Here is a 19,092-nt window from a genome sequence, read left to right as displayed (position 1 = left end):
CTATCCACAGCTGAATTCATTTTTATTTAGTCTGCAAATGCTTTCTTTTGTCTTAAGGAGAAGTGTTCGGTTCCGAGTTTTTTGAAGTCGATAATTTTAGAGTCGGTGGAATCGACTCCGGAATCGACTCCAATTGCATTCACTTAAAATAGCGCAAGGATTAAACATGCTGTATCATATCACGCTTTACACAACGCGTCAATTGCAGCTTTACATTGTGCAGTTCTCATTTGGACAGACAAAACCAGCAGTAAATCATCTGCAGTTAATTTTTTTTATCAATGTACACTTCTTTTTTACAGCATATTTTAATTGTCTAGTTTAGATAATTTAGAAAATTACATTGCAATCTTGGAGACAGAATGTTAAAACATCAATTTATTATTGAAATATTTAATGGATGTGTAGCAGTTCATTAACCAAGAAAAAAACACCTCAATTGAGCCCAAACAATGTTTTAAATCATATAGTATAAAAATCTTCTTAATAAAACAAAACCACAATCACATGCATTGTCAGATTTTGTGACAATAATTAAATCTTGGCTACTTTTGTCATTATGATTAGTGTTTTATTTATTTGTTTATTCATGAAATACCATAGGTTAAATAAAAAAATTACTTGAGAATATAGCAGCAGCCAACAGCCTAACGTGCATCATCATTTTATCTGCAGCGCTAATTTAAGACATCGATCCGCCAATAGTATCTAATCCCCTCCAAATTTACACACACATACATATACATATTTCATTTATAACACAGCAAGCTTGACATCGTAGGCAGATTCAAACCTAAATGCTTTAAAACCAAAACACAACAGGTGTGTGTGCTTTATAGGAATTTAAAAATGAAAGCAAACTTCATCCTGTACAATATTTATTATATTATAGTCTAGAATAGTCGCAAAATTCACAAGCAAAAGCGTAATACAGGTGAGCCAGCATTCAAAGGGGGTACCTTTGATGTTCATTGTGCTCGAGAATAAGCATTATAACTGTATTATGTAACTGCTTTATTCATAAGGATTTGAAAATACAGACTCGAGTCAAGAAGTCGATTCCTGTCCTAGAGTTGATTCCGATACTAGGTTCATTGAGAGTCAAGGAATCGACTCTTTTGGAGTCAACTCCCTATCCCTAGATCTAAGGCTGATTTATACTTCTGCATTGAGTGATCAGGGTGACCCACGGTGCCTGCCATGTGTGCATTTATACTCCTGCGTGCTGTTTGTGTTGCTCTGCAATAACACTTCCAAAACGCTAGCTGGAAGTAGGTTTTTACATTCCTCTGTGTCGTGTTATCTTTTTTCTGAATGCTACCTTAATGTAGAATAAGCTAAAACTCGCTTGTTCAGAGGTGGGAATTGGCACACGTGCAACAACTTTAATCATAAGATAAACACAATACAACAGTTTCCATCTAGGAATTCACAGGACTCGACACTTGTAAACACTCGCTCCAACAGGTTCATGCGGCTCTTGGCCCTGCCCACACTTGTCACAGCTACCAAGCTGACCAATAAAAAAGCTTGCGCTATTCGCCATGTAGTTACATTTTTTGAGAGGTGCGCGTCAGTGTCTGCGTTAAAAAAATTCATGTGTCGGTGAAAGAAAAAATTTGAGCACAGAAAAACCCAATAAGTTAGGTCAACTCAAACCATTTGAGGAAACTGATTGAAACAAACCATTTGAGTTAAAAAACTAATATATATTAAGTACTGTGAACTTACTCCATTTAAGTTGATGTAATGAGGTATTTATAATTAACTCATTACCTTCAACAGTAATCTACAGACATCTAGTTATTTGAAGAGTTCAAAACTCTTTTCAAATGAGTAGAATTAACTTTCAGTAAATTTTGAGTTAACTACACTTATTTGATAAAGTTGACAGTTTTACACTATTTTACAGTGCATGCCAATGATCACCTCTTACATGACGTTTATTGCTATACTATTGAAAGCAGCAGCATATAGTTTAACTTAGATCTTGAAGATAAAATAAACCATTTGAAATTGGATTCTGGAACCGTGACTCAAGTGATATCAGTCATTCAGCATGTACATAGAATAATGTTAAAGAGGTTTATTATGTATTAATTAGATTATAAACCACTACCTTTTTTTTCACAGTTTCTTTGCTTCTGAATGCCTGTATTTAAATTTCTGTCATGTTGCATCTGGTGCACACAGCCAATTCTGCTACTATCCACCAGAGGCCACATGTTGGTTGTGGACACATGCTTTTAAAGCCTTCCTGACAGAATGAATCAAATATGCGGTTTTCCACCAAGCCAACATTAGGGTGCTGAAATCTAATTGGCTAAACTGGCAGTGGGTGGGTTAAAAGAACCATTCCAGCACGTAACTCCCATTTTTTAAGCAGAATATCTGACTTTAGCATTGTTTTTCAGATAAACAAGAATGTTCACTTAGCATTTTTCTTAAATATCTAACCCTAGCATATTATGGTATTTTTATGCTTTAAAAGAGTCAAAAACTTACATACAGCACCTTTAAAGCATAATTTGCATGTTACAATAAACACAGTTGTGTCTGTTCATCTTTTTTTTTTTATCCAAAGGTTCTATGCCTGTTTAATAATATTCTTTACACATCTACACATCAGTGTACAAGTCACCTTGACAAATGTGCGTGAACTTAAACACTAGGCTTGGGTTGAGTTTTGTAACAATATTTCAATGCATAAAAGATTTTTGACCAAATTTAAAATGGTTAATGCCCAAAATGGCTGACCTGGGAAAATTAGATATCGTCTGACTTGGAAATCGATCCTCCAAATGTTTGTGATGTTTGAACAAACAGTTCAGAAGTTATGTGCAAAAATATCCTTTTTGCTATTTCTGGATCACTAGAACAATGGTTCCCAATTTTGGTCTTTGGGACCCCTCATCCTGCACATTAATTTTGTATGTCTTTATTTGAAACACAAAGATCAGTTCATGGATATCTCTGTTAATGTGCTGATGATCTCAATCAGGTGTTTTTTTTTTTTTTTTTTTTTTTTGTAAGCTTAAAGAGAAATTTTGGTTGCACCTACTAACTTGTTTGTAAAGTTTGATCACCACAAAATTCGCAGATCATGATGAAAATTGGACAGACTAGGACAAGGACATCTAGGACAAGTTCAATCAAGTAGATTTAATGAACAATTAAACATAGTGAAAATAATTTTTAAATTATTAATTATTATTTTATTTTTGTGTTCATTAGACTAAGAATTTCCAGTGTGAGCCATATAGTTAAACAATTACATAATTTACATAAGTGCAGTTTTTGGACAGTGGTGGCACTAGAGCCTTAGAAGCTCCAAATGTGTTGTGGTTAATCTAGTGTCAGTGTGCCAAATTTCATAACTTTGCTGCAAACGGTTTTATGGCCTGCTGTAGACTTCCAGAGCGGAAGAAGAAGAAGAAGAAGAAGAAAATAAGTTATAATAGATGCCTATGAACATTCAGTGCTGGGTCCCTAATTAACTTACTTTATCTGTAAAGTATCGATTTGGCAATAAAGCAGTGACTTTTAGATTGGATGCAGTAAAGTAAATTTACTTCTAGTAAAGAGACTAAATTCTGTCATCAGTTGATCTTGCATCAGGCTCTTACTGAGTGAAATATGTTACATTTTCATTCTTCACAAAACATGTGTTTGTTTAGGATTAGTTCATCTAAAAATTGTAATTATGTTAATAATTGCTCACCCTCGTGTTGTTCCAGTCCACTGAGAGTCCACTTAAAATATTTTCAATGAAATCTGAGACCTTTCTAATTTTTTGTTACCTATTTGAACCACCAACTTGATTTCATTAAGTAGGACATGATCCTGGAACAACATTCCAATCAGCCAATCAGAATTAAGGGATATGTTTACCATTTTTGTTAAGTTTAGGCTTAGGCTACATTAGATGTTAGATGTTACAGCATAGATGTTTTACAGGATCGCATCGTACTTGGCAAAATCATGACTTGCCTATTTAAACTTTGAGGTTGGGAACCTTGCTGTCTATGGATGATGAGGGAGCTCTCAGATTTCATAGAAAATATTTTAAGTTGTGTTCTGAAGATCTCAGAGGTTTGGATCGACACAAGGGTGAGTAATCAATTACAGAATCTTGATATTTGGCTGAACTAACCTTTTAAAAAATGGTTTTGTCATTAATTCATAGTATAAGACTTCTTTTGGTAACTGGTTAATGAATTGAGAAAGCATTTTACATTTAAGAATCATTGTCCTATAAATACATTCTGTAAGTTTCAGAACTCAAAACTTCCTTTTTAGTCTAAAAACAGCTCTTATAGAACCTGCCAAGTGGATGTGTACTGAAATGACCTCAGCAAAGCAAAGACTTTAAAGCAAAAAAAAAAAGATGTTTGTACAAGTAAACGTAAAATTAGTAGACATTTAAGCTATGCAATTATTTCACTCAGTAATAAGTTGCAAAAGATAATTTTAACAAACAAGTACTTAAAAAAAAAAGATTATAGATCAAAAGGATTTGTAGTTCTTAGCCAAGCAGCATCCCTCTCCACCGTGAAGCAAATACGGAAGTAACTGAAACTGATATAGTTTTGATATTGATATAGTGTACAACCAAGCACACATGGTCAGAACTCAAACGAGTCGCAGGTAATGAAGTATTAAGCGTTTCTCCCAAAGAAAAGCCTGTCTAAGCAAATTGCTAGCAAGCGTCTTCAGAAACCTGTGGGTGACGTCACGGATACTATGTCCATATCTTTTACAGTCTATGTTCCCAGCATGCTTTGCGTGGGATTGAATTAAGAGAGGGAAATGTTGACAATAAAAGGAATCTTAGGGGTTTAAAGTTAATAGAAAGACTTGTTTAGAGTTTAAAGGGCACATAGGTTACCCCTTTTTTCATATTTAATATAAGTCTTTTGTGTCCCCAGAATGTGTCTGTAAAGTTTCAGCTCAAAACACCCATCAGATTATTTATTATAGCTGTTTGAAGTGTCTATATTATAGCTGGAAAAAAGGTTTTGCTGTTTTTTTGTACTGGCCCTTTAAGGCTAGTCCTCCCCACCCACCGTTCCCACGTGCCTGTCAGCAATCGCCACCCTCGGCTGCCTCAGGATGCAGATCTCACGTAATGTGTGTGAGAAACACTACAGTAAGAACTTTAACAATCAGTATTTGATGCATTTTTTTGTGGACAATGAGTCACACACAATGTCATTACAAAGTTTACGCACACACACAGCAAGAACACAAACACATAGCGCAGACACATACACACACACACAAAACGTAGCGCAGACATACACACACACACACAGAGAGAGAGAGAGAGAGAGAGAGAGAGAGAGAGAGAGAGAGACAGCGCGTTAAGCTTTGCCTTCGTTTTGCACGCATATGTGTCATGATACTGGTAATATCCACTGCTGTATGGATATCTGTTATATTAATGTACAAAATAAACCTGATTTAACGTCCATAAACCGCGATTGAAGCGTCTTCCTTTATAATTGTTCTGACACGCGGCTGTGCTGATTAAGTGCATCTGAAGTGAATCGCTGTAATTCATTACACACGTGCTCTGTTTTAAAACAGTTTAAACTTGTGAAACTCAAGGTGCGGTCAACACTTGACTTTTCCTCCCATAGACTTCCATTCATACACACGCGAATGCGTCAGACCGGAAACGCAAGGTCATGCGTCAAGTTTCGCAAGTTGCTGCAGTGCAAAGTTCAAGCTTTGTGAACTCTGACCTGCGAAATCCCATCACTTGTCTGCGTGAGACCAATTGAGGATTAAAACATGACCTTTCTGGACAGAAATTTAAAATATTGAACAATCGTTGGCTTTTTTAAATGTCTAATCATCTTGTTTAATCCCGCCCCTTTTCGCAGCGCCGCACGACAGAATTTTGCACACACAAAGCCGAGTGTGACTGCAGCTTTACTCTTGATCACGTTTGATGATGATCCTAGCGAATTGAACACACCTTTTATTTCCAGCTGCTTTGCGCTCGTCCTCTCTTGATGATATGATTATACACGTGACTACCGGACATGTTAATGCGCGCAGCTGTCAATCAATATTGGTGGGCGGGGGGACCACTCTCCTACGTAAAGTTGCGGTCAATCTGAAAACCGATCCAATTGGTCCACCGTTTTTATGTTGTTAAATTTGAAAAAAAAAGGACTGGGTGTGTTTATATCACCCCAATATGACAGTTTATACACTATACTTACACACATTTCTGTCCAAACAGCTTGAAAAGTAGATTTTTCACCATAGGTGCCCTTTAATCTTCTTTAAATCTTCACTTTAGTTTGAAGATTTAGAAGAGTTTCATGTAATGCTTTGGGTTTTGAGATTACCACCTTGCAGAAGCACCCATGCATTGGGAGTGGGCAGCTTCATTAGCAAAAATGTAGTTTGTTACTTTGCTCAGTGAGCAGTAACTGTCCTAAAATGAGATCAGTTTCAATCAACTGTTAATGTAACTCATGAAATAGGCTTTAAAATGCCTCTTTTAGTTCATTTAGGATAACTTCAAATAAAACTAAGAGACTCCGAAATTTAAGACACATAAGTGTATATACACCATAGTTCAATCTTTGTTCTATCAATTAATTTAAATGACAATATACACTAATGTCTGCTGTCTCTAAAATGTTAATATTCCATTGGGGGGAAATATGAAAGAAAAAACAGAAAAAGTTGGCCATTAATCAGCTAAGGACTAAAATGACTAAAGGACTAAAATGCCACCAAATAAATACAAACTGTAGATATTGTTTTTAGCCTAGCTCACTGATTAGCACATGTAGTAGAAGGTACAATTATATATGCTAGACTTAAACACAATGACTAGACTACTCCAGCATGCAACACAATGTTTCAGTGGATTTCAAGACATTGTGTAGAAACACAGTTTTTGCAATTAGTCCTTTAATATCTTGACAATGTTTCCAAACCAGATGTGACCATCATCACTGCATATTCAGTGTCACAGAAATCCCTCATTTAAAACATGCCAAAGATCAGATAAGTTTTTATGTACTTATTTGAAAAAAAAAAAGAAACTTCATTGGTTGTCTTGTCCTTTTCACAAATTTATTTATAAAACAGCTGAAACTCATATGCACTGCCTAACAGGAAGTCCAAAAAAGGAGACACAATTAGTACAGTGTGTTATAACCGCCACATGCACTGACTCATTTTGGTTAAACCTGCACTTTATGTATGCTCAAGGGACCTTCACACAGATCATGTCACCATTACGTGTTCATAGCTCCATCAACTACATCAAGATGTGTGTAATTTATAAACTGCATTGAAATCGCCATCTTAAATGAACCTGAACTGTATAATAATCGCTTCAGTGCTGAGTTTTGTTTTTAAATTTTGTATTGTGACTGATCTGCATGCTCAATGTTCATAGACAAAACAAACAAAAAAATGATAGTTTCATAATATATGCTTATTCTAAATATTTTTGCTTATTTATGGATTTGATTAATCGTTTAGTTCACTGTTTTGTGAACTCTTAAAATGCATTATGAAAGATCCAATGGTTTCTCTAATTGAAAATACCCACAGTCCTAAGTAAAGTTAGTTACAAGTTCAACAAATGTAAAAGGGCCATATGAGCTACACAAAAAGAGAAACAAAGCTTTTCTGGATAATCCAATAATAATCGTCATCATCATCATCATCATCACAAACATGACACCTGTGAATAAACCATTTTATATACATTTTTATGCTAACCATTTTATAACCATTATTAATATGCTTAATACTGTATGTAACATTGGCATAATATTGTTTTAAATTGTGGTTGGATTCAGAACTGTGGTAATAGTGGTTATTGACATTTTCTTTAATTATTCTCGATGAAACCTCAAATTATATAACTTAATATTATTGTATTCTTGCATCATTCAGGGCTATATTACTCTGGCAAGAAACGTTTAAGAAACATTTTTTGAAGCAGAAACTTTGTCCGACTGTCTGTTTATAGATTTACCAACATATACCAACCACATTCATTTCAAATATGACAGAGGAGGAGTGTGGTTTCTAAAGTAAAGGTGAATAAATAGACTGCAAAACAAAGAACATGCACTTGCTTTTACTCACATGCATTGTGGAAGTGTTCACTTGACATTAGCCAATAATAACAGTGGTAATTTACTGATAAGTTTTAAATGAGACCTAACAAATACTTCTTGTATAGTAAAAATTGTACATACAGGGTTGTTTTGAAACTTCATAGCATAGTTATTTATGTTGCACTTAGTCTGATAGTTAGTCTTTTTTTCCCCTTTCTTGTTTTGACAACTTGGGCTTTTGCATTGTTTAGACTATAGCATAATTTGTTAAGGGTGAACACTAATCTGCTAGTAGAGAAATGCCTCATATATTCAATTAAATTGATGCAAATATAGTAAAATAAAAAGAAATTACACTAAGAACACTAAAAAAAAAACACGCTTTCTCCTTGTAGGTGACTTACATTTTAATCTCTGTGACAATTAGTGACAGTACAATAAAGAGTCAGTACATCTTTTACAGCTGGGCAAGTAGCATACACACTCTAAATAATACTGGGTTGTTTTATTCCAATGCAAATATGGACAATCCCAAAGGTACATACACTGTAAAAAAGCTGTGGATTTGACAATTGATTTGGGGTAACGTATTACCTTTTACAAATTTATTGGATTGAACATAAAACAATTAGGTTGTCCCCCAAAGAATCTCAAGAATTGTGTTGTTTCAACTCATTTTAAATAAGTAGCTTGAGTAAATAACAAACATTTTTTGAGTGTAAATTTTAATAATTTTTTTTAACCCAATGGTATATATATATATATATATATATATATATATATATATATATATATATATATATATATATATATATATATATATATATATATATATATATATATATATATATATATATATACATATGCAGTTGAAGTTAGAATGATTAGCCCCCCATTTCCCAAATGTTTAACAGAGCAAGGGAATTTCCACAGTATGTCTGATATTATTTTATCTTCTGGAGAAAGCCTTATTTGTTTTATTTCGGCTAGAATAAAAGCAGTTTTGAATTAAAAAAAAAAAACATTTTTAAGTTCTAAATTATTTGCCCCTTTAACCTATATACTTTTCTATAGTCTACAGAACAAACCATCATTATACAATAACTTGCCTAATAACCCTAACCTGCCTAGTTAACCTAATTAACCTAGTTAAGTCTTCAAATGTCACTTTAAGCTGTATAGAAGTGTCTTGAAAAATATCTAGTCAAATATTATTTACTGTCATCATGGCAAAGATAAAACAAATCAGTTATCAGAAATGAGTTATTAAAACTATTGTGTCTAGAAATGTGTTGAAAAAAACGTTCTCTCCGTTAAACAGAAATTGGGGGGAAAAATAAACAGGGGGTTAAAAACTCAGGGGGGCTAATAATTCTGACTTCAACTATATATATATATATATATATATATATATATATATATATATATATATATATATATATATATATATATATATATATATATATATATACATACATACACACACAAATTTCCAAAGAAGGGTGTGCCAAGCTTGTTATATTCAAAAAGACTTGAGGCTGTAATTGCTGCCAAAGCTGCATCAACAAAGTATTGAGCAAATGCTGTGAATACTTATGTACATGTGATTTTTTAGGTTTTTCTAAACATTTTTTCAAATTATCATTATTGGGTATTGTGTGTTGAATTTTGATAAAATAAATTAATTTAATCCTTTTTGGAATAAGGCTCTAAGATAAAAAAATGTGGAAAAAGTGAAGCGCTATGAATACTTTCCGGATGCACTGTAAATAGTCAGAAACCATACTAGATTTTTACAGGTTTTTAAAAGGTAAAATCCCAGACATTTTACAGTGTACATAACTTCTTAACTTTTAATTCAGGAAACCACAGCAAATAAAACTTGTTAAATGGATCCTGGATTCTGGACCCAATCAGATCATATCAGCCGTAAAACCTCAAGCTCTACTAAACTGATCACGTAACCCCCATAACACAGTGCACTAACCGCTGCTCTTCACACTGCTGACTTGAATTGCACTGTAACGTTTAGCTCTAACCACATCATTAATTTTGTGCATGATTCAGCTGTTTTAGGCCTTATCAGCAACAACGATGAAACACTAAAAAGACAAAGTCACACAACTGGTTAAATGGTTTGGTGCAATATGCAATCAAGCCATCTCTCAATGTGGGGAAAACAATAGAGGTTGAAATGGACTTCAGGAGAATCTAGGAGAGAGTCAGCAGCACTAACTTCCTATAAGAGTTGCCTATTACAGAGGATTTCACATGGACCATCAACATTACATCAACTTCCAGTCTCCACTCACCCATTTACACCACATTCTACAGGGGCATAATAAAGAGTGTGGTTACCAGGTACATCACAGTCTGGAGTGGAAACTGTAGTGCTGCAGACTACAAGCAAAGACTCTTTAAGGCAAGTCATTTCACTTCGTAGCCATCTTAGAAACACCTCTCAAGCAGTATGAGCACTTCATGACCTACATATGTTCGGCTGTGCAAATACATATTCCCAACTTTTACATTTGAACCAAAATTGGAGTTTCTGTGCTTTTCTGAAAAAGATGTTTCAGACCCCTTATGCCGAGGTTAGACTGCATGATTTTCAAAGTAGTCGTGTTACAGATGTTCACACTGCATCCGTCTCTGCAGTGCTCACACTGCAAGATGGACCAGCAACAGGGGTTTTCACACTGCATGACTTTACAATTGAAGAATCACCAACCACTTTGGCCCCATTTACGCCAATACATTTTAGTTTTAAAACGCATAAGTTTTGCTATGGTTACACCCTCCGTTCACACTACGCCGGAGTTTTTGAGTCCCAAAAACTGAGCTTTTTGAAAACGCTGCTGCTCCGTCTCAGTGTGGATGGTTGAAATCTGAGACATCTGAAGAAGTGTTCACACAGTTCAGTCTTGCATTCTCTCCTTGTAAGTTCAGACTTCACGAGTTTGATATGGAAAACGTACTCCCGAGGACACATCGGGTAAATCTTCAAATGGTCTACTGTATAACCTTCTGCAAATTTGCAGAATCAGTGTACATGTTTACATTCATTAATATATTAACCTAACTTATCTTTGCACTCAGCCAAAACACATTACCTGAGAACAAGTAATAGATTCAAAAGGCCAAAGTCGGGGAATATGTCATTAGATAGACAACAAGATGAATTAAATATCATGTTTAACAAATGGGATTAGATCCAGCAGTAGATCCTTGATGAACAGTCCGACATGCACAGCTCTCATATGGGTAGAAGTGCTCAAAGCATGCTGCAGTTCATGCCAGAGTGTGTTTCTGTGTGTGTGGTCACATGATGCGGTCTAGTATGGACGGAGAGTTGTTCAGAAACGCTGGGTGAAACGTCATTGTGGACGCAGATCGTTTTCATTGTAAAACACTGTTTTAGTACTAAAACATCTTAGTGTAAACGGGGCCTCAGGCACTCTCAGGTGCTTCCTCTGCAAACAACATCACTGTGAGTGGTAGATTTAGAGGCATGTGTAAGTGGCAGGCTGTGGATTTCACACCTTTATAGCCAACCTATCTGCACAATTCAACAAGTTACCACAACTGTGCAATGCACATCATCATAGCTAAAGCATCTAACAATGACAAAAATGAACATGGGCTCATTCTGAAAATGTAGCCCTATATACATTTCTGGAGATCGCGAATTATGTAGCCAGAGGAAAGTATGGCTGCATTTCGTCTCTAAAGCAAATGCTACAGGGTGGCATGATGCCATTTCTTTTCATGCTTTTCAGCTGACCGCTTACCTCTGTGTGGATGGCTTTTTCACTTTTACCAGTTTGCCCAGTGGCTCAGCGCGTATGTTGGAGGATTTGAGATGCAGAGCGGAGTTGATCGTGACAATGGGGTACGAGTCCAATAAAGAACGGTTCCAGAAAGCAGGTAAGACAAAAACAAAAGCCAAAAATAAAAGAAACAAGTAAATAGCAGGGTGATAATGTTGTAAAATCTGAAAACGTGGTAAAAATCAGGCTGCCGCAAGGGCTTTTTTTTCTATATTGCTTTTCAAAATACTATTGGTTGGGTGGGGATATTTGGTCAGTTGATTAATGCGAGAAGAGCAGGTGCGAATGGCACTCGCAAGAGAAATTTGAGATCTTCCCCACATTGTATATAGGGGTACATAATCAATATGAGCCTGGGTGGCAAAAAATATAGTCCAAAATCTAGTTGTTTTTACCAGCATATATATAATCAAACATACTTTTTTTCCATACAGATAATACAGCTTGACTCAACAGTCCAAGATATTATTGCGAGAACTTAAATATGGTTTTATATCTTGCAAAATCATCAAAATACAATGCAGTCAGTGATTGAAAAAGTCAAACATGAAAATAACCTACCAAACTCAAGTGGTTTTCACCACAGGCCTTATCGTAGTGTGTATATGGTTAATTTAGTAATACAAATAATAATAATTCTTACATTTATAAAAAGCTTTTTCTGGACACTCAAAGCACTTAATTTTTGGGAGGAATCTCCTCATCCACCACCAGTGTGCAGCATCCACCTGGATAACAAGATGGCAGTTATATTGTGCCAGACCGCGCACCAGTGGTGTAGTCCTTGCTATACACACGTACAGATGTTACTACTTCAATGTGTTCCTTATGGCGCCATTCATACCGCGGCGACAGCGGTACTTGGTGCGCCAGCAGCTTTTGACCGCTGGGTGGCAGTTTAACCACAGATATTCAGCTTTGCCTTTCCACAACACTAAACAGACTTTTCTGTGCGTACCTTATGTGATCAGATGTGTTCAATTAAAATATAATTTTGATTTAGTTTTCTTAGTAATAAACATGATCTTACCAGGGCTTAAAGTATTCCGGCACCATGCCGGATCTCCGGCGTGCGGCCGTGAGAGAAAAAAAAAATAGAGCTTGCACATGCGGTTTAGTTGGGGATGCTCAAAATAACCGATTAAGCAATAACCGAAAGGGCACGTTTGTAACCGATGAATGGTATCAGTTAAACGATTAAAATATGCTTTATACATTTTTAAAGTTTGGCTGCAGACGGGGCATCTGTTAAATTGTTTACTGGCAAAGAATTTAAAATATGAATAGAAAACAAAAGGCGGAGAGACGCAGTTTTTTTTTTTCAACATCTGACTTATGTTGTTACAAGCCTAGGCTAATATTTTTGTTCTTCGTTACTATTTATATTATTATTGATTAGTATTTGTGAAGTTTCTAAAATGTAACGTTTACTGTTTCAAGCAGTTAAAGTTATTTCTATTTAACTAGCCTTCATTATTATAGGCTGTATTGTGTTGTTTTATCAACGAAAGTTAAACAACAAACATGTTCGTTTGTACGGTTATTTAGCATAATACTTTGGTCTTTTTTGATTTCTTATTTTTTACATGAAATGTAAATTAACTTAGGTAGGCTACTTGGGTACAGGGGCGTAATTTGTTGGTAGTATACCGAGGAATGCTTAGACAGTGAATATTGTCATCATTATTTAAAAAATTATAAATAAATAAATAAATAAATAAATAAATAAATAAATAAATAAATAAATAAATAAATAAACCTTACGGAAAGGATGAAATAAAGGAAAAGCATGCTGTTAATCATTCTTCATAATCTGATTCGTAGCTATACATGCAATAAACTTATATTGCGCCGACAAGAACAAGCTCTAAAAGGTAAAGTCTAAAGCCAGAGGAGTTATTGATATTAATGTTAGTTGTTAATATGATCGTAAACACTGCGTTGTATAATTAACACCGTCATTGTGTCGTGTCTGCGATTTTATTTTTTCTCGTTGAAGAACAGAAAATTCATGTTATCGCCGTCTTCCCAGCCAGGTTTTTCAACATCTGACTTATGTTGTTACAAGCCTAGGCTAATATTTTTGTTCTTCGTTACTATTTATATTATTATTGATTAGTATTTGTGAAGTTTCTAAAATGTAACGTTTACTGTTTCAAGCAGTTAAAGTTATTTCTATTTAACTAGCCTTCATTATTATAGGCTGTATTGTGTTGTTTTATCAACGAAAGTTAAACAACAAACATGTTCGTTTGTACGGTTATTTAGCATAATACTTTGGTCTTTTTTGATTTCTTATTTTTTACATGAAATGTAAATTAACTTAGGTAGGCTACTTGGGTACAGGGGCGTAATTTGTTGGTAGTATACCGAGGAATGCTTAGATAGTGAATATTGTCATCATTATTTAAAAAAATTATAAATAAATAAATAAATAAATAAATAAATAAATAAATAAATAAAACACCTTACGGAAAGGATGAAATAAAGGAAAAGCATGCTCTTAATCATTCTTCATAATGTGATTCGTAGCTATACATGCAATAAACTTATATTGCGCCGACAAGAACAAGCTCTAAAAGGTAAAGTCTAAAGCGAGAGGAGTTATTGATATTAATGTTAGTTGTTAATATGATCGTAAACACTGCGTTGTATAATTAACGCCGTCATTGTGTCGTGTCTGCGATTTTATTTTCTCGTTGAAGAACAGAAAATTCATGTTATCGCCGTCTTCCCAGCCAGGTTTTCATGCACAGTTTCCGTTTTTGTTTCTTCTCAAACAATAAAGTTTCGCTATAGCAGGCCCGGCGGCAGGATATCATAAATGAGGGCGCAAGGGCGATGTTTTTATATGACGTGCTAAAATTGAAAAATGAAATTTACATGAAGAGCTTTATTAGTGAAAAGCTGCCGAGCGCAACGAAATGGGCTATAAGCTATATTTGCTCTTATGTGCTGAAATACTTAACACTTTTCTTACACTCTTAAAAATGATGTGTTAAAAATTTACACAAAATATGTGTTAAACAGATCGTAACACATTTTGTGTTACTACAGACACATTGTGTGTTAATATTGTGCTTAACTGTTTACACAATGACTGTGTTAAACACATTTAAACAGTATGTTGGAATACAGTGCATTTTTGGTCGTAGTCAAATGGCACTGTGTTATGTGTTTATGTAGTTTATTTATCATGATGGTAATATAAAATAAGCAATTGTGAGAATGTGGTTGAAAATTCTGTATTTCGGGATTTATGCTGTGGAATTTCTACACGCGCATGCGCAGTGACGTTCTTTTTCAACGTCGCTCTCCCAGACCTCTGCCGGATAATGCACCTCTCTGCCTCAGGTGAGTGAAATTAATTACAATTCGTCTACGATAGTAAATATTGTTTACAGTCTGCGTGAGAATGTTTTGTGTTAGTTGGCCAATAAGTTATTTTTGTTACTTTTATTATGTCTCCATGTTTGGCAACTCTCTGTCATCTCTGTCAACTTTAGCCGTGCAAGCTAACGCTTCTGGCGCGTCTTTTGTAAAGCTGCTTTTGCACTTGGCAGAATTGTTAATAAGTTACATATAAGGCGAAAGACTTACGCTAAATATGTATTGCATTTTGGTACGTCATGAGAGTTACCGTTACTTTAAAATCACCGGCTCCGCGTCACTTTAAAGCCTCCGCGTCTCTGACACGTTAGGTAATGTTACCGGACACAATTTATACATTTACGTTATTATCATAATGTTATTTAATAAAAAGCCTAAGGTGACGCTTTGCGGCAGGAATTTAAACAAGAATCCCTTGTCATAACGTTAGTTAGGCGCTTTGTACAGACACTAAATGGCGCCGCGGAGTGAGCAAATTCATAAACAATGTCTTAAATATGGATATCTTTAATGAAATCAACATTGCGCGCCATTTTATGCTACCCAGCTAGTCACATACTATTTAAAATGTACTTTTTATTGTCATACACAGTTACTTGTGTGTGTTTTCTCATTGTGCTGTGTATATATGGATTTCTTTCTCTTTTACTTAGATGATGGAAGTCGAGGAACAAATTACAGTCCCTCTAACAGTTTTACACCGAGTTCTTGCAACTGTCTTCATAGACGGAAAGGAAATATGGAGAAAACTATCCTCAGTCAAACCTGAACTGTCTCGACTATCTCTTGATTGAATATTGAAATTTGACACAGATTTTCAAGAGTTCATTGACACTGATGTAAATGCAGGAGTACAGGAGCTTGACAAATTTCAAATAAATTATATTGCAAGCAACACCCCCGACTCATTAGAAAGTGTGCACTCATTACAGGTAAAACATTGATATATTTCTCCCATTATATTACTATAGATAAAAGTAAACATTTAAATAAATAAAATGTTTTTGGCATTTCTTAGTGTCCTTTAACAGATTCAACTCAGACTGGCACCACAACTAGTTTGCTGACGCTGCTTGAAGAAAAAGCCTCTACAATCCTGAGAGAACATGAAGAGACAAAGACGCTGTCCATTTTCTCATGAAAGATTCTTGTTAAAGTTGCTGTCAGTGACCTTGTAGAGAAACATGCATTGTGAGTATGTGGTTTAATTATTTCATGTAAGGTATATTTATTTTCAAATTAAATTACATTTATTTAAATAAGTTATATATTAAAATAATATTTTAAAAAAATATTTTAAATAAATTCATTTAACAATCAATTTATCTCAATCAATTCCAAAGTACCACTGTTTAGTCAGTTTTATTATGTTTGTCAATGTTTGTGTAAGAGCAATTTATGCAACTATTTTTTTTTATTATTACTTTTTTAGCTATCCAATTTGGTACAGAAAAACTGGCACTACCAAAAGAGATTGTGTCATTGTTCCCCTCGTTAAGGATTCAAGTGCCCTTTGGTGAAAATGAGGGACATGTAAGAATGGTTTTACATTTTAAACTGAATTTATTAGGAATGTGTATATAAGTTGCTCATGTATACTTGACTTTAATTAGTTCTGTTTTTGCATTACTAATGTCAGGAGCATTTTTTGCTGGGCCATCACACAGTGGATTTATTGAAATGAGATTACGTAACATCAGATGGAAGCTTCAACAGAGCCAGCGGGTGTACAATTTGAAACATCGTCATTGTACACCGCAACCTTCTTTACCAAGTCAAGATGAAACTGTACCAAGTGAGTGGTTGACTCTGATAAAGAGGATTTCTTGACATGCCAGCTTTGGTAATAGACATGCTCAACTAAGACAGAACTTTACACAAACATTTATTTCATAATTGTAATATTAATATTTCTTATTTTCTAATTTCTTTCTTCCTTTCTTTGAAGATGGACATTGAATCCGGAAATGGGACGGGACGATAATTCCAAAACTCAAGAAAATAGCATCCTTGGAGAGAAAAAATGGCATCAGACACTTACTGGAGAAGGCTGACAATAAGCATGATGGTGTGAGTTTCAGCCAAAATGTCTGTTGCATGTGCACACTTTTCTAAACATAGTTTAAAAGAGAAAACTTAATGTGAATATTAATATTCTATTCAAGGTAAAGTGTTAATTACAAATAAATTGTTTAAATTGTTCTTTTGCATGTGACCTGTATCTTCACTTCAAGATGAGCTGTGTTACACTATGTTGAAGATCCTTATTCATCTTCTTCCACCCACTGCATCTGTGAGAAGTGTTGCTGGGAGTAAATGCTGTGTGACTTCTGCTGTGTCCTACCTGTTGGTACAAGTTCCGGTATAGTTTTTATTGTGTTAGCTTGTGATAAATAAAATTGTTTCTGATGCAGCAACATTTTCTAATGCTTTTCATTGTTTCATTCCTGAAGGCTGGTACTAACGTTACATCTTTGCTTGCTGAATCCATGAAAGGGACCCTAAAGTCTGCTCAGCCGCAGTTGTTTTCCATCGGTTCTATAGGACATGATCCCAGTACGTAATTGTGGCAAAGAATGACTCTTTTGCTCTTCCATTTGATGTTGAAAGCCTGACCTGTGCTGTGACAGACTTTTCAAATTCTTCTGGCTGTGCAATCTTCAGTATCCATGCCAACTGTATTCTGTTTTTATTTTTTTGGGTGTATATATATATATATATATGACCTGTCTTTGTCTCAGTCATCTTGCAAACGATCAAAGTTCATGGAATTAATTGCTAAGGTGCAGTCTCGTACCTAATTGAAATAAGCATGTACACCTGTCCAAAGTGTCTTCAAAATGATTGTGTTGAAACAAAGGGGTTAATTTGGCATTTAAGGGAAGTGCATGTACTCTCTGATAGTCACAACCTAACTATTATTTTGTCAAAATGGTTAATTACAATTCCTTTTTAAAACATCTGAACAGAGATCACTTTAAAATGAATTCATGCCCTTCTATAGAGTCAGGGCACACAGAGAACTTGGATATATCCAATCAAATTGATAAAAGCAGAATAAGTAATTTTGAGGATAATGTCCATATGTTTCTGAGAGTATTAAGAGTAAAGTATTTTGATGAACATCTTTTTCCTTCTTTGTCATCCGAACAAATGATTTTGACATGGCTTTGCTGCCTGGGGACTTAATAGATTACAGACCTCTAGACATTATGTCATTTTGTGATCAGCAGTATGTAACTCCTAAATACAAAATTTAGTTTTAAACATGTTAGTGGTTGAAACTTTGGTAACACTTTATAATACACACTATAAATCATTTATTAAGCATTAGGAAATAGTTAATTCATTAATTTGTTAAGCATTAACTCTACATTATAAGACATTAGTAAGCGGTTCATAAATTCAACTACAAATGCTGTATTCTTGACTAATAAGTAAAATTTTTAATGTGCTTAATAATTGCACTTTCATACTTTGCTTGTGATTTAATTTTTCACTAATAAGTTAACGACTGCATTATTTACAAACCATTTGTATTTGGAAGTATGAATTATGCAAGTACAATCATTAAGCGCATTATTGATGTGCTTATAAGTCAAGAAAACAGCCTTTGTAGTTGTATTTATGAACCGCTTACTAATGTCTTATAATGTAGAGTTAATGCTTAACAAATAGTGAATTAACTATTTACTAATGCTAAATAAATGATTTATAGTGTGTTGTTACTATTAAAGGGTTACCTAAATGTTTGAAGTGTTTTGACTAGA

General features: G+C 34.6%; 1 protein-coding gene and 1 long non-coding RNA gene across 2 annotated transcripts in view; one reads left to right on the top strand and one right to left on the bottom strand.

Moving 5' to 3' along the window:
* gpr174 (G protein-coupled receptor 174) overlaps positions 1-19,092 on the bottom strand; it is a 45,131-nt gene that overhangs the window by 4,173 nt on the left and 21,866 nt on the right. The gene's annotated exons all lie outside the window — the stretch shown is intronic.
* Positions 15,245-17,847, top strand: LOC130241131 (uncharacterized). The gene is made up of 8 exons (XR_008838834.1): positions 15,245-15,286; positions 15,976-16,254; positions 16,341-16,513; positions 16,755-16,855; positions 16,962-17,117; positions 17,271-17,392; positions 17,557-17,684; positions 17,776-17,847. It is a non-coding gene; the product is annotated as an uncharacterized LOC130241131 (long non-coding RNA).

Source organism: Danio aesculapii, chromosome 14, assembly GCF_903798145.1.
Source record: "Danio aesculapii chromosome 14, fDanAes4.1, whole genome shotgun sequence".
Classification (NCBI taxonomy): Eukaryota; Metazoa; Chordata; class Actinopteri; order Cypriniformes; family Danionidae; genus Danio; species Danio aesculapii.
Note: the sequence above shows the minus strand (reverse complement) of the source record. Positions and strands in the feature narration are given on the sequence as shown.